The 13,284-nt window shown below is 40.0% G+C and overlaps 1 long non-coding RNA gene across 2 annotated transcripts in view; it reads right to left on the bottom strand.

The window, feature by feature from the left end:
• LOC144762029 (uncharacterized) overlaps positions 1-13,284 on the bottom strand; it is a 308,985-nt gene that overhangs the window by 25,609 nt on the left and 270,092 nt on the right. For both annotated transcript variants that reach the window (XR_013596008.1, XR_013596009.1), the window contains one exon: positions 2,836-2,968. This is a non-coding gene — a long non-coding RNA (uncharacterized LOC144762029). The remainder of the gene's footprint in view (positions 1-2,835; positions 2,969-13,284) is intronic.

Genomic DNA, 13,284 nt, shown 5'->3' with positions numbered 1-13,284 from the left:
CTTACAGCACCGAGGCAATTCTTTCTGCTCTAGGAGCAGTTTTCACATATCATTAAGGTCAAGCACTGGCATACTAGCTGTTTGTGGGATAATGGTAATTTGCCTGGTGGAGCTTCAGACATGTACAAAGTACCTTCCTAAAAGTTACTTTTTCTAATTATGTATTAACAATCTGACTTTACCATTAAATTAGATTTTTAATAAATATTAGAATTACTTTTTGAATATTTTTGTAGTTATTTTCTGTCACGAGTTACAGATTAAAGTGTATAAGCTGTGTTTTGACATTTTCTATGATTCAGCTGCAACCCTTTCAGTGAAAATACCTTTTGGGGGCTAGTCACTGGAGGAACATTCCAATTTTAATTTTACATATGTTCCACTATTAAATATCAGGCACCATACCCTATTAGTAACTTATGGGTGAAATATTAATATTTAAAAGCAGGGTCTCCCACCTGTCAGAAAGAGTTATCTTGACAGATTGACCAGCATGTTTTTAGGCTACGGTCAGGCTATACTTGGTAGGGCTGAAGCCATGTTTTACAGACCCTCTCTATGGTTGGCACAATAGGTGCTGCAGTCCACTGGTGCCATTCAACTTTCAGGATCTGAGTGCATTTTCTACACCATATAGTTGGAATTTATAGGCAATTTAAATATGTCAATCTGGGAAGGGCCAATTTAATCTTGTTTAAAGGGGTCGTACAGGCACTTTATCCCTGTTTAGCAGGGGTTAAGTGCACACTGTAACTCCAGCAAAAGAGATAGAGTAACCATTGTGGGGACATTCTGAAAAAGATGGTGATTTCATACACTCACTCAATAGATTATTAATTAAAAAAATGATCTACTTTCATCAAAGGGAAAGAGTGAAAAAATGCATCACATCTAATAAGGTTCAGTAAATTTTTTTCTCTCCCCTATGCACTTGCACATTTCCGGCTGCCATTCGCAAACAAAGACACCCTTGCACCATAGGACAAGGGTGCGTGCATTCTCTAATGCTTAGGTTAAAAACATGTCTCCTTATTATTACGCCTGTCTCAATGCGCAAATCTCTGTCTATGAATGTTAAGACATAGGGATGTGCATAAAAAACCCATTGTTAGTTCCATGGGAAACCCGTATACAGACCATGGAATGTCCCCTTGATGCAAAGTAGCTAACGAAATAGCGCAGACTGTGAATTTCCATTACTTTGGGGATACTTTCCAATGCAAATCCTACTTTTGCGTTGGATAATAAATCCCACCTCAACACTTTGTGCTGAGTTTGCATCTTGTGTGGGACGCCGAAATTTAAGCTCAAAATATTGCCTGAAATAAAAAGCCAAAGTAGAGATAAATAATGGAATTCACTCAGGTTGACCTTATAAAATCCATGGAAGTCCTCCAACTCCAGATTTTTTTTTTAACTATTCAGAAAAAACACAAAAAACAACACCTCCACAATTAAAAAATAGAAGTTCAACGTAGAAAAATCACTTGTAAAACAAAACACAGGAAAATCAATCAGACCCCTACATATACATTAACATACGTCAAAATTCCTAAAAGTAGTTGAACATACAAGATATATTCTTGCAATAAAAATGCATATAAAATAAAACATTTAGGCCTTCCGCACACACTTTAAGCAAATAAGACAAGGACTTCACTAAATTTGGCCTAAAAATCACATTAAGATGCAGCTACTAATCTTACTAATACTACCATTAGAAACTAGATAAAAGTTGGACATACTTTTATAGGAGAACAGCAGCATGGTATTACTAACATGCAGAGTCGCCGGCATACAATAAAACAAAAGTAAACTACAAAATAATGTAAGCTGTAAAAAAAATGGCAGAATAATGACATTTTATTTTAGACAAACAATGCAATAAATTAATGCAAGTACTGAATATATTTTGTAAGAGAATGTACAAATTCTCTAAAAATTGTAAATGTATGCCAATAATGTATTGAAAATGTCTCATTCAGAAATGTAATATATGTAAAAATACCGGAAAGCATGCATTGGCAATGTCAGTGCATGGGCCTTATACACTGAAGCATTTTTTGTGTCATTGGTGGCATAAGTCACTTAATGCGTCATCATACATGCACTCTGTCATTCATATTTGCACTAATGCATCCAGCTATCCACTGTCTCATTCCTGCACTCATCCTCTGATACACATACAATAATACATACACACACTCAACAGTGTATGCAAGATAAGCTAAACGTATAGAAGTAGAAAAAAGAAAACATGCTGCCATCTAAAGAAAGTAGTCATATGCTTTCAATAATGAAACTAAACATAGCAGGGGTATCTGACCTGTGTTGACCATTTTGGAATGGTAAAATAATGATGGACACTGTGGACAACAATATTCCATAATGATCTCCTCTTCTATAGGAAGTGGCCATTAGAGATGCAGCAAATTGCAGCATAAATGAGTGGTAAGCAAGCAACCTGCTAACTGTCTGGTGAGTTGTAGTATCCCCATATGAAATATTACAATCAAAAGAGGAGAAGTAAATAAATGAAAGGGAAACTATAAAAGGAGAACATTGAAAACTAAAGTACTTGCTAACCAGCCATGATAATAAAGCGCATTTGTGGGCACAGGGGACCACAAATATTCTATACTCCAAAATATTACCTCAAAAGAACTCCTGCTGGTTGATGAATCAGAGACATTGTTAATGTTGTGCCTGCTGCGATCTGTATACCGGATATGGTGGGGCAGAGCACAGCCAGCCTAAAGCCGCTAACAACCGTCTGGAAGTTTGCTTGGCATTTCAGTGTTTCAGGCAGCAGCTTCCTGCTATCAGTCCACCTACCTGTTTCTTTCTGGCCACAGCACGCTGCGTTGGAGCCTTCAGTGGTTCCCCCGTCGGGTCACCCTTGATCGACGTATTCTCTCGGTGTCCTGGATTCCTCTTTGTTTCTGCTCTTAATCAGCTCCATAAATTCCTGCAAAGAAACAAAGATAAATGCAAACCTTTAAAAAATTGGATATCCTTCTGTGCCAAGTTGAGGGTAATGTGCTTAGCTCGATTTAAAACTTCTACTTTAAAAACTCTGCAAATACTTATCTGATGTGGAATTTGTGCCAAAAACTTGTGGCATATCTATGGGCTAAATAGAGACATAAGATAAATACTTATTTCTGCGAGCAAGAAATAAGTGGTACCTGCATATATATCTTTTTCAAAGACTCCACGTATTCTGGGTTTTTTAACATTTGCTTTTGTACTAGAAAAGCGATACATGGGGGAATGTCTTCATATGTTTTTTTTTCTTATATTTGTGTTTGTTATATAAACCCTCTAGTATGTGCTTTTGAGCCTGCTATGCTTCATCTTTAAAATGCATATAGTGGACAGTAAGCCTCTGTTACCTTACCATAACATACCGATCTGGAGTGAAATCATGATTTGGTTTCCGTATGTTTATTAACGCACGTGGTTGAGGGCTGACTGCGATTCAGGCTGCGCGCAACACTTCTATAAATCATGGAATAATTATGGAACATGAATACACAGGAGTGCACTTGTTAACTCTTTTCTCTTGGATATTGAAACTATTGCCAGTCCTACTAACAAGTTGCACCCACAATGACTAATAATGAAAAACAATATAAGTGTTACGTGCGAAGCCGTTATAGGAACAGTTCACTCTCCAGAAATGCCAGTTGTGAAACACAAAGGATTTAACTTGAACTGATTATATTTAAATGTTGACGATTAGTAATAACATAATCGAGTTACATGCTTTAAAATTCTAGAACATGCCGTAACCAACGTATAACACATTTAAGGGTGGGCGGCGTATTTGAAAAAGATGCCTAAACTAGTCTTGAATAATGAAGGGAAGGAGAATGGTTGAAACAATGCATAATTGCACCCTGCCATATGAATGACAGGGTGCATTTATGATGACGTATTGAGTGACTTATGCCACCAACGACACAAAAGATTCTTCCATGTATAAGACCCATGCACTGACATTGTCAATGCATGCTTTCCGGTATTTTTACATATATTAAATTTCTGCATGAGACATTTTCAAAACATTATTTGCATACATTTACAATTTTTAGAGAATTTGTACATTCTCTTACAAAATATATTCAGTACTTGCATTAATTAGCTGCATTGTTTGTCTAAAATAAAATGTCATTATTCTGCCATTTATTTTACAGCTTACATTATGTTGTAGTTTACTTTTGTTTTATTGTATGCCGGTGACTCTGCATGTTAGTAATACCATGCTGCTGTTCTCCGATAAAAGTATGTCCAACTTTTATCTAGTTTCTAATGGTAGTATTAGTAAGATTAGTAACTACATCTTAATGTGATTTTAGGCCAAATTTAGTGAAGGACCTTGTCTTATTTGCTCAAAGTGTGTGCGGAAGGCCAAAATGTTTTATTTTATATGCATTTTCATTGCAAGAATATATCTTGTGTGTTCGACTACTTTTAGGAATTTTGACGTATGTTAATGTATATGTAGGGGTCTGTTTGATTTTCCTGTGTTTTGTTTTACAAGTGTTTTTTCTATGTTGAACTTCTATTTTTTAATTGTGGATTTGTTGTTTTTTGTGTTTTTTCTGAATAATTAAAAAAAAATCTGGAGTTGGAGGACTGAGTTAATTCCATTATTTATCTCTACTTTGACTTTTTATTTCAGGCAATATTTTGAGCTTAGATTTCTGCGTCCCATACAAGATTCAAACTCAGCGCAAAGTGTTGAGGTGGGATTTGATATCCAACGCAAAAGTAGGATTTGCATTGGAAAGTCTCCCAAAAGTAATGGAAATTCACAGTCTGCGCTACTTTGCATCAAGGGGGCATTCCATGGCCTGTATATGGCTTTACCATGGAACTAGCAATGTTTTTTTATGCACATCCCTATGTCCTACATTCATAGACAGGGATTTGCGCCTTGAGACAAGGGTAACAAGGAAACATGTTTTCAACCTAAGTATTAGAGAATGTATGCACCCTTCTCCTATGGTGCAAGGGTGTGTTTGTTTGTGAATGGCAGCCGGAAATGTGCAAGTGCAAAAATTTGCTGAACCTTATTAGATGTGATGCATTTTTTTCACTCATTCCCTTTGATGGAAGCAGAGCATTTTTTGAATTAATAATCTATTGAGTGAGTGTATGAAACCACCTTCTTTTTCGGAATTTCCCCACACTGGTTGCTTCATCTCTTTTGCTGGAGTTACTGTGTGCACTTAACCAATTCTAAACAGGGATAAAGTGCCTGTACGACCCCTTTAAACAAGGTTAAATTGGCCCTTCCCAGATCGACATATTTAAATTGCCTATAAGTCCCAACTATATGGTGTAGAAAATGCACTCAGATCCTGAATGTTAAATGGCACCAGTGGACTGCAGCACCTATTGTGCCAACCATAGAGAGGGTCTGTAAAACATGGCTTCAGCCCAACCAAGTATAGCCTGACCGTAGCCTAAAAACATGCTGCTCAATCTGTCAAGATAACTCTTTCTGACAGGTGGGAGACTCTGCTTTTAACCGCATGCGTGCGGCCGTTTTTCCCCCGGTATGCGGCAATTTGCGAATTACCGCGTTACATGACGAGCTCAGCTCGTCATCAGCACACGGTAGGTAACGCTGATGACGAGCTGAGCTCATCATCAGCATGGAAGTGGTTAAATATTAATAATTCACCCATAAGTTACTAATAGGGTATGGTGCCTGATATTTAAAAGTGGAACATCTGTGAAATTAAAATTGGAATGTTCCACCAGTGACTAGCCCTCAAAAGGTATTTTCACTGGAACGGCTGCAGCTAAATCATAGAAAATGTCAAAACACAGCTTATACACTTTAATCTGTAACTATTGACAGAAAATGACTACAAAAGTATTCAAAAAGTAATTTTAATATTTATTAAAAATCTAATTTAATGGTAAAGTCAGATTGTTAATACATAATTAGAAAAAGTAACTTTTAGGAAGGTACTTTGTACATGTCTGAAGCTCCACTGAGCAAATTACCATTATCCCACAAACAGCTAGTATGCCAGTGCTTGACCTTAATGATACGTGAAAAGTGCTCCTAGAGCAGAAAGAATTGCCTCGGTGTGGGAAGTGGTTTTTTTCCTCTTGCAGAAAGACTAGTTAGAATGTACCCATAACTTGTAAATGGCCTTACCTTTCACAAGTAAATGTAATGTGCGACCTGGGAATAGCATATCTTTGTTCCGCCATCTAGGCTAGCTTCGAACTTAGTGGGAGGCAAGCTACTATCAGAACCAGTTTTTAGTGACCACAAATTAAGGGACTACTCATTTTCTTGGGCACAACTACGGGCAAGCATACAGGTTCTGCACAAGGAAGAAATGGTTTCCTCATCTTGGATTTAGGAGTGTGGTGCACTGTGGGATTCTTTGCAGGAGGACAAATGGGAACTGCTGAAAAGGAGAGTAGAGTTGTCCTGGAGAACATTGACCCAATTGGGTAAGGAGGAAACAGGAGTCACTGTCACACCTCCTAGTGCCAACCATAATTGTGGCATGCTAAGACACCATCCTCAGAGCAATTTCTAGACCTACAGTAGAGAATCAAAACCTACTTTCTGTAACCCGAGAGGTGTTCTGAAAGACTAGAACTGCTCTCCTGTACCCAGGACAAAGAAGTGGACTCCAAGTAGCAGTGGCTAACCTCCTATGTCTACAGGTACACAACAAGCTTAAGAACCACTTTTCTTTTTTTTTTTTTGCTGAACCAGGTCTTAAATTTCCAAGAGCTTACCCCTGCCCATACTGCCTGAAAAGCCAGGAAGCTTAAGTGAAGAGCTAAGGGAAAAGGGGACTTGCCACTGCACAATTTTGGAACTTCAGGCTTTCAACCACTAGAGTACCATGACCAACCATTACAGCTGAATAAAACGTTTATCCCACTAGGAGCTAGTCTGCTGCAGGGAATTGTTCCGCTGACCCTCGGCGATAAGGTGTCCGATTTGTGCCGCCCTCTTCAGATACAGCCTGCCACCATTCTTGCTGGAAAAATCCAGCTCCCATTACTAAGACACAGGGTAGAAATTTTGATCGAGAGAAGTTGCAAAAATATCCGGCCAACAAAACCTTGGCCCTGGGTCAAATGTATACCTTTCCTGCTCTAAACTGTCCTGCGAAACTTATCTGTCTTTAGTGTCATTTTGTTTATTAAGATTTACAACAGTTTTCTAATTCAGTTTGGGATTTTTATATTTGGTATTTTGAAAGAAGAGCTTTAAAACATTGGTCATTGACTGGAAATATAGATATTAGCTTGGGCCATCCAGTGTTTGAGATGCAAATGATTTATCACCTCCTGTAGTATCTTTTCATTACTCCGCGTTGCTACCCTTCCATCTTTAAGTGCACAAAACTATTAACCTAACTGAGACTCAGCTAATGTTATTCACTTTGCACACTTAAACCACCAGCGGCACCCACCTTGGAAACTTCCCATTAATCACCATTTCCCCAAAGCTCAGAGAAAAGGTCTCACAATTAGTTTGGTGATTCTAAAAAAACATATCTAAGAAACTACATTCCAACAGCTGAGCTTTTTTTCCCGAACTGATATGATATTATTTAAAATGAAAGATTTGAGTCTTTTAGTATTTGATGTTCCACAAAAGACCTTTTGTTAACATAGTGTTGGGTTATGTTTCTTTTTAAAATATATATGCATGCAACCGAATCTTGAAAGTATAATCAAACAGGCAATTGCAACAGGTGCCTTTGCGTTGAGGCTCTTAGAGCACCAAAGTTAGCCTGACCTGTATGTGAAATAGTATTGAAAACCACCAATAAACACTTCTGATGCAAATCCTATTTATATTTGCTCATAGTAGTTTCTAGATTCTTCCATTGCATAAGGTACTGGCAGCACATTGCTAGATTAAAGAAGTGATTGGGCTGCTCTAATTTGATGGTCCTAGATGTAATCGTAGGCATTGATCTCTGCTCCGCTAGCGGGGGTCGCAGAATTAGCTACTGCATCCACATCTCTTTGATAAAACAAATTAACCTCTACATGCTAAAAAAATATATATGACCAATTCACAAAAGTGAACTTTGAAAAATATTAGGCAATGAGAAAGATGATGATTTTGGGGTCACCTCTAACCTAAGGGGAGGACCAAGCAGATGCCTTAAACACAAAGAGCATATCATGCTGAACAATTCGGTGGTGGTTCCATCCTCCTAGGACCACCCCAAGCAAAGTTATGGGCAAAATTACAACACCAACCAAAGGCCCAGCAAAGCATTTCGGGGTGAGATTCTATAGTGCAGTGAATATCATAGTATTATCTCTCAGCTGAACCAGGAGAGCATGCCCATTGAGGAATGTTTTGATATTGAATACTATAATAGTGACAATCGTAGTAACCAGTATGGGGCTATGGCATATCCGCCTGGACTTAATTTAGCAAATAGATTTGCTCCATTGTCTGGTCTAGATGGATGTCATTGACTGTCACTTGCTGTCACATGTATGAACTAAAAGACTCCTTAGCCTATTGACACCCTAATTGGGTGGGTAGAGGGTCGAGGATGTGGGATGCAGGCTTAGAGGAGGAGATTAGCTTAAGAATCTCTACTTCGGGTACAGGGTCGAAGGATTTCCAGGCTTTCGAGGGGGGCTTTTTCGTGTACGTTTCGGTTGGTGGGGTTTGGTCTTTGCAGGCGGGGTAGAGGTTTGTATCAAGAGATAGTTCAATTTTGGTGATTTTGTCATTGAAAAAGTTGGCAAAGTTGTTGCACAGATGTTTGGAGGCCTGGAATGGGGTTGCAGAGGTCTTGGAGGTCTGTTGCCTGATGATTTTAAAGAGTTCTTTAGGCCTGTTTTTTTGCATTGTTAAGGGCGGTGCAGAAAAAGTTGCTTTTTTCCTTGTTGATATGTTGTTTGTAGTTCCTTCGAGTTGCTTTGAGTTGCTCGCATAGGCTTGAAGAAGGATTGTTCCTCCATAAACGGTCAGTAGCTCTAAGTTGTCTCCTTTCAGCATTGATGTCCTTGTTAAACCAGGATCTTGAAGGAATATTCCTAGGTTTTTTCAGTTTCAGGGGGGCAAGTTGGTCTAGAATGGACGCCATGGTTATGTTGTAGTGTGATGTGAGTTCTGTTGCGGAGCGACCGTCAGGGGAGATGGGCAGGAGCGTGTTTATTTTTTCTTCTAGGTCACTCATGTTGATCTGTGATAAGTTTCTTGTCCACGTGGGAGGATTTTGGATGGGAGGTTGATGCATGATCGGTTGCGTGATATGGAGTAGGATTATGTGATGATCTGACCAGTCAACTGGTAGTATGTGATCAATTGTGATGGCGTTGTGTTGGGCAATGATGGCATCAAGGATAGCCCTTTTGTTGTGTGCACCTTCAGAGCAGTGTTGGGTAAGGTTGTTGGTTTGTAGTAGCTCATTCAGGTTTTTTTATATGTGGGCTGTTTTTGTCATTCCAATGCAAGTTGAGGTCACCCAGAATTAGGTTGTTATTGTCTCGGAGTGCGCAGTGTGCAATTAGGTCTGACAGGTGTTCAGTGAAAGTGGGGGTGTTGCCTGGGGGATGGTATAGGAGATGGCATTGCAGTACTTTGTTGTTACTGGTGTTGAAGTTGGCGGTTAGACATTCAAAGGTGTTGTAGTTGAAGGTGTCTATTTGGGTCACAGACAGGTTGTTGTTGTGAACGATTGCTACGCCTCCGCCGCTTTGGTCTTTTCGGTCCTTGTTTATTATTGAGAAGCCTGGGGGTACGAGGGTGTCCAGAATAGGAGGCAAGCAGTCATTAAACTATGTCTCTGTGATGAAGGCTATGTCTATGTCATGGGTGAGAATGGATTCAGCAAGCTCTGAGGCATGTTTGGTGGCTGATCTGCAGTTTATGAGCATGCAGTTAGTAGATGGTGGCTCTATTATTGTTTTTAACTTTGAGGGTGCAGTGGGGATGTTGATGAAGGAGGCTGGGGGTCTACGGAGTTTCAGAGTGGAGTGGTCTCTTCTAAATCCAGTGGTTACCTGAAACGTGGATTGGGGATTGGAAGCAGCGGGGATGTCGTACGAGGAGGCCAGATCAACCGCTTCATCTGGGGGCTTAACCTCCATAGTTCTTTTGGGTCTCAGGGAATAACTCAAGAGGGGGAGAGATGTCGGTGAGTCGCGTGGCCTTGACATGCCTTTGGTGTGCAAGGTTCGAGAGAGTGGAGGTACTGTTGCAATTTTTGGATGGCTTGCGGAGCGTAGCGAGGTTGCTTAGTATGACATTGAAGCCCTGTGTTATAATGGTTAATTGGCTTTCAAGCAGGGAGAGCCGACGCCCCATCTCATCTTAGGTTAGGGTGGAAGGATTCTGGGCGGGGTCTACCTGGAGTGGCGAATGCCTGACTCTGTTGTGTTGCCTTCTGGTCTTTCTTGTGTTATCCCTGGGGTCTTTGGGGAGGGGTATGGGGTGCAGGTTGTTGTGATGTGTCATCTGCTTTCTATTGCAGGGAGGAATGGGGGGTTATTGGAGGTCTTTGTATAGTGAGGGCGGACGGAGTTGGAGGAGGTGGGTAATAAGTGGGGGGCAGTTCACGGGGGTGAGCCTGTGGTGGCCAGGGGGACTTGTTCTTGGTGCCAGAGGTGCTGGTGGTGGCACGAGTAGTAGGCGGAAGGGGGTTTCTGATGGCGGGTGCCGGAGTGTGGTGGGAGTTCCTCTGAGGAGTTTGGATGTCGGGTTGGGGGGGTGGGTTGGGTTGGCGAGATGAGTATGAGCGGAGGCAGTCCTAAGTGAGGGGAAGAGGGAATCAAATGACTCAAGGTTGTCATTATTGGCTTGGATTAAGACTGTGCCATTGGAATAGATGGTCACGAAGGTGTTCCCCCTACTTGTCGAGCAATTAGGAATAGGGAAAGAGAGCTTGCAGCTATGGGGTGTACTCGTAGTTTTGGTAATGTGGGGATGTGATCTGAGGGTGGAGATCCACTTCTCGGGTCTTTCAGTGTGAAAGATGAGGTCCATTTTTACTTGGCCTTTAAAGGGGCAATGATTGATGTCTGCAAATAGTGATTTGGGGAATTGCCTGATCAGTTTGTGTTTGAGGTTTTTTCTCGATGTAGGTGGGAGGTTAGGGGGAGAACGATCGAGAAGGAGTTCGGGCCGTTCGGTTTGACGTAGCTCGACGTGAGGGGGTTGGCGTATGTAGGTTTGATAGAGGACATTTTGACTAGGCTGGGGGAGGGGTTGGTTCCTATAGGGATTGGAGAGTTACACTAGCATAGGTGTCATGTGGGTTAGGAGGTACCCTGGGCTGGTGGGGAGGTGGTATGCTCTAAGCAGTAGTGGTAGCTTATTCTGGACAAGGCCAGCAAGAACAAGGTGTAAAGGCGTGTTTGATGTGAAAGGGGTCTCACCAGAGTAGTCTGATCCTCTGTGAGGGGAACTCCTTCTGACATGCCTGCTTTGTATGAGTGAAATGTCCGGCTAACTATAACACCCCTAAAACTTATGTTTTTCAGTGAATATATATATATAATGGATATTGGATTATTGGGATATTGGGTTGGATATTGAAACTATTGCCAGTCCTACTAACAAGTTGCACCCACAACGACTAATAATGAAAAACAATATAAGTGTTACATGCAAAGCCGATATAAGAACAATTCATTCTCCAGAAATGGCAGTTGTGAAACACAAAGGATTTAACTTGAACTGATTATATTAAGATGTTGATGATTAATTAGTGATAACAATCGAGTTATATGCATTAAAATTCTAGAATGTGCTAAGGTATAACAGCTTTAAGGGGGGCAGGGTATTTGAAAAAGATGCCTAAACAAGTCTTGAATAATAAAGGGACGGAGAATGGTTGAAACAATACATTATGGGACTTGTAGTAATGGGGACAGTGAATTCCAAAGGACGCAGCTTAATGGGATTGGCTGATGTAGAGGGGAGGAGTTATTTGACATTAGTTAAGAAGGAAGATAAGAGTAGTGAATTGAATGTCACTGTGTTAGAAGAAGAAAACTTGTTTGGAGAAAGATCGTAATGAGCGAAGATAAAGGTATGGAGGAAGGGTAATAAATAATGTTGGTTTAAAGAGATGGGTTCACCAAAAATATCGTCAAGCACGAGCTTTAGGGGAACGAAGTCGGTAATATGGAGAAATGTCAAGATCGGGGTGAGACTCGTTTGGGTAACTGTTTGTAGCGTAGAGATACATGCATAAAAGGAAAATGACACTTACTGGTTTGGAGTAAAATGTAGCATGAATTTAGTAAATAACTGTTAATTATCTCATATACACTTCAGTTTGAGTTTTTAAAAAAGGTAATGGTTGTTATTTAATACTTAAAGTGAACCCCATGAAGAAGAGCTTATACAAGCATGCATTGGGTGGAGAAGAACAATCACTATAGATTAATTTATAAAATGGCATATAATAGTAGGCATATCTGCCGTTTCGAAGCTGTGTTATACATAAGTGGTCAACACGTAACACGATGAATGAAAAATAATTTTAAGAATACTTTGAATAAAACGGATGAAATTTGGATGAATTTGGCATAACTTTGTCATGTTACTTAAATTAAGCAATGCGTCCGATCTGGAGTGGAATCACGCTTCGGTTTCCGTATGTTCCTTACCATAATAACCATAGATACAAATTATCCTAAAGTGTCTGAGGACCTTGCTTACAGATGGAAGGGGGGAAGTTTTCAGGTAACATGTCATGAGATACACAGGGCATATATATATTTATATATATAATAAATATATTCACTGAAAAAAACATAGGTTTCAGGAAAGTTATAGTTAGTTGGACATTTCACTCATACTAAATGATAGAAATTCTCCTGTTATAGTTACTTCAGCTGCCTATAACTAGCACCCCCACAATGCACTGCTGATGATGTCACATATTACATCATTCATGACATGGTTAGTGACATCACTGATGACATCTCAAATGACATCACTGATTACATCACTGATGACATCATCCAGTGATCTTGTGTTTCTGTACAATTTTAATATGTTTTATATATATGCCAAGGTGTATTGAAGAATGAGTGGGTGTATAGGTGTCTGGATGGAGGATTTAGTAGGTGCGTGACTGACTTAATAAGTGAGTGATTAAATGTGTCTTACTGAATGCATGGGTTAGTGACTAAACTGTCTGAATGTGTGCATCAGAATGTCTGTTGTTGTGTAAGCTGCTGCATGTGTTAGTCAGTAGCTACATGAGTGTCTATATGAGTTATTGATTGGTTGCCTGAGTATTT

This window comes from Lissotriton helveticus, chromosome 6 (genome assembly GCF_964261635.1).
Source record: "Lissotriton helveticus chromosome 6, aLisHel1.1, whole genome shotgun sequence".
Lineage (NCBI taxonomy): Eukaryota > Metazoa > Chordata > Amphibia > Caudata > Salamandridae > Lissotriton > Lissotriton helveticus.
The sequence above is the reverse complement of the archived record's forward strand: the minus strand, read 5'-3'. Positions and strand labels throughout refer to the sequence as shown.